Here is a 4320-nt window from a genome sequence, read left to right on the forward strand (position 1 = left end):
TGAGAGAGCGAGATCTTAAGAGTGAGGTGAGGAAGAAAAGGGAACATTTAAAAGGCACCGTCAATCAGAAAGAGGAAAGCAAGAAAGTGTGACGATCAGGAGTCATGTTCACTAGGTAAGCAAGAGACCCAAGCTCGCATAGATGTGCCATTTTGAAATAGACATAACTCCGAATTATATAAACCTTTATAATTCTCAATTAAATATTTTTTGTTTGTGCCAAGTACATATAATAAGGGGTGGTAGGAGAAGAAAATATCAAAGTTTTCAGTGAGGATCCACAAGGTCTTCTCTGAGTACTCTTTATTTTCTTCTCCGAGGCTATGGGACCCTACACTTGCACCAGAGGTGGTACCCCTTATATATATATATATATATATATATATATATATATATATATAATATATATATATATATATATATATATATATATATATATATATATATATATATATATATAAAATAAGGAATAGTGTATTTTTTACGACGTCTTCCTTAGCTTTTGTCTGCCAGCTCCTGATGACCCCACGTAGACAACGTCACACGATACACAAACTATTATATAAACAGAGTAACTCCGAGAACCTCCCGACAGAAATTCAGTTAATGGATGGTTGTAACACAGGGAACACCGCCTGGAGTAGAGTCACGTAGCAAACAAAAGGGGAAGTAGCAGTTGCTGCCATATGATACCATTATACTGCCCTCCCCTGCAGTCCTTACCTGCGACCCCCTGGACACCAGAGATGGGATCTAGCCGTAAGGTCACCCACGCTGCGTGTTTCATTTAGGAACGCGAGGGAAGAAGAGCTGGCCTCCTCTGTGTCCCTAACATCTTCCCTGAATTAGGTTTCGCTTCGCCCTCTCCATGACTAGTCGACCTCTCTACAGTTTGTTTATTGTTTGATATGATCGCGATCAGACAACCTGACGCTGCTCTTATAATCCAGCGTTGTCTTACACAAGGCCCAGTTAGATATTGGAGACATATTCTAGCATGTTCTCTAAGCTTTTCTCTCTATTTCTTTCCATTCTGCCACACCTCAGCACCCGGACACAGACCGGCCCGCGCCCACATCTCGGCATATATTAATGCACAAACCTTCAAGCCAAACCGTACGTGTAAGGACACCTCCACATAACATACACAGCGAAAACACAGTTGGGTGTAGTTGCCCCAGACAGTTCTACTGTGGGGACACATATACAAACGTACTCACACACTCATGCCAAGGGCAGATGAAGACCTGGGCTCCCACTTATCAGGTACATCTAAATAAAAGGATCCACGAATCCTTTTGTTTTGATGGGTTAACACAAGAAGCACACATCTAACACAAGAAGCACAAATCTAACACAAGAAGCACACATCTAACACAAGAAGCACAAATCTAACACAAGAAGCACACATCTAACACAAGAAGCACACATCTAACACAAGAAGCACACATCTAACACAAGAAGCCACACATCTAACACAAGAAGCACACATCTAACACAAGAAGCACACATCTAACACAAGAAGCACACATCTAACACAAGAAGCACAACATCTAACACAAGAAGCACACATCTAACACAAGAAGCCACATCTAACACAAGAAGCACACATCTAACACAAGAAGCACAAATCTAACACAAGAAGCACAAATCTAACACAGAAGCCCACATCTAACACAAGAAGCACACATCTAACACAAGAAGCGCACATCTAACACAAGAAGCACACATCTAACACAAGAAGCGCACATCTAACACAAGAAGCACACATCTAACACAAGAAGCACACATCTAACACAAGAAGCACACATCTAACACAAGAAGCACAAATCTAACACAAGAAGCACAAGTCTAAAACAAGAAGCAGGAGTGTGGTGAGGTCAAATTTTTATCTGGTGGAAAACGTTCGGGCTCACCATAGCCCGTGCTACATGGAAATTTTCTTCTGAGTAACTATATCTAAAACAACAAACAATATGGTGGCAAACCCGGTGACTTTACAATGCTCTATCTTTAATTCTTGTAATGCTAAGGATTGAGCTTGTGCATCCACCACTTTCTCCTTGAGGTCCTTACACTCTGTGTTTACCACCTGTATGCTGAGGTAATCTTACATACCTCTGACTGTTCTGTGTTTCTGATGTTTGTCTTCTCTTATTCTCATTCCTCAAGAACGAAGCAAGTATGGTGAGTATAGGTACGTGAGTACACCTAGGTGAGCACACTCACACAGAGGGTAAATGATAGAGGAACACCGGGATAGATGCATCTGGGATAGATGCAACAGGGATAGATGCAACAGGGATAGATGCAACAGGGATAGATGCAACAGGGATAGATGCATCAGGGATAGATGCAACAGGGATAGATGCAACAGGGATAGATGCATCAGGGATAGATGCAACAGGGATAGATGCAACAGGGATAGATGCATCAGGGATAGATGCATCAGGGATAGATGCATCAGGGATAGATGCATCAGGGATAGATGCAACAGGGATAGATGCAACAGGGATAGATGCAACAGGGATAGATGCAACAGGGATAGATGCAACAGGGCCAAAAATGACTGCGTATACACAAGATGGTGAGCTGAAAGAAAGTATGGAAATGATATTTGCTTCGAAACTAAAGAAACAACCGAAACTTCTAATGACCTTACCGAAATGAGTTACCTAAGAGACAGGAGTATGAGTGAGACAGTGAGAGGCGAGGAGTTGGACTGGCGTAGAGTAACAAGCGGGGTGCCTCAGTGATCAGTGCTGGGACTCATACTATTCCTCATTTATGTCAATGGCTCGTCTCCAAGAGGTGACTTTTATATGTCAATGTTTACAGACGATGCGAAACTAATGAGGAAGATTGCGACAGAGGAGGATTGTACGATTCTCGAAGATGATTTGAGCAGACTGAACAAGCTGAGCTGATCTGAGAAATGGTTGATAGAATTCAACATCAGCAAATGTAAGCTGATGAAAATGTTATTAGGAAACAGGAGCCAGAAGACCGAAACACCAATACACATTACCGCTCTATAATACCCAGGGATACCCTGGGAAAAATACTCTGGGAGTGGACATACCACCAAACCTAACTCCAGAGCCTCATATAAATAGACTAACGTTAGTTACATACTATACACTACCAAAAGTCAGCACATCCTTCAGGAACTTAAGGAGGCTTTTAGATCATTGTATACCAACTTTGTGAGGCCAGTTTTAGAGGCTGCCGTCCCACCGTGGAGCTCCATCTAAAAACACATACACTAAGCTCCAAAGAGTGGAGACGTTTGCAGCGGGACTCGCCTCAGAGCTGCCAGGGATGAGATACGAAGAAAGACTGAACTAAACCTGACGACGTTGGACAGAAGGCGGGAGAGTGGTGGGGCATGATACAGACGTATAAGATACTTAGAGGACCTGACATGGTGGAAAAAAAAAAGAGACAAATTTACAATGAATACCAATAGAACAAGGAAGCTTGTTCTCAGATGGAAGCTAAGGACTCATGTGTGCCAAAGAGATGTCAGAACGTTTTCTTTTAGCATAAGTGTAGTGAGGAATGTACTAAAAAAGCAGGTTGTCGAGGCAAACTCAATCCACAACTTTTAAATTTGTGGATTTGGAAAATTTGATATGGAAATAGGTCAGGTAGAGTCATTACATTAGACAACCGGAGGATAGAAAAGTGGGATCCAAGAACTAGAGTTCAATCATTCAGGCACAAATAGGGGAGTACAAACGTATGTTTCAAAACGCGCACACAATGATGTTACTGCACATACATGAATATGCACACACGCATCACACTGTCACAAGTACACATCCAGACACACGTTTAAGTGTACACACAAGAACACTGAGAGACATACACACAAACCTACAAACACCTGCGAGCTCAAGTACGAGAAACTACTCGCAGACACATACAGCTTCCCGCAGACAATCACAGCTGCATTTCAGCTGGTGTTTGTAAACAAAGCTTTGGATCTCCGGCTTGTGGGAGGGAGGGTGGAGGCCCTTGATGGAGGGTGAAAATGGGAAGACAGATTAATACCGATTAGATTAGACAGATTAGACAGATTAGACAGACTCTAATACCGTCAGCAGCCTTGTTACCTCATTGTAGGTGTCCTAGCTCCTTCCCCCTTCACACGAGTCGATCGTTGGCCACCTTCCCCTTCACAAGAGTCGACCTTTGGCCACTCTCTCCCTTCACAAGAGTTGATCGTTGGCCACCTTCCCCTTCACAAGAGTCGACCTTTGGCCACTCTCTCCCTTCACACGAGTCGATCGTTGGTCACCTTCCCCTTCACAAGAG

This window comes from Procambarus clarkii, chromosome 8 (assembly GCF_040958095.1).
Source record: "Procambarus clarkii isolate CNS0578487 chromosome 8, FALCON_Pclarkii_2.0, whole genome shotgun sequence".
Taxonomy (NCBI): Eukaryota; Metazoa; Arthropoda; class Malacostraca; order Decapoda; family Cambaridae; genus Procambarus; species Procambarus clarkii.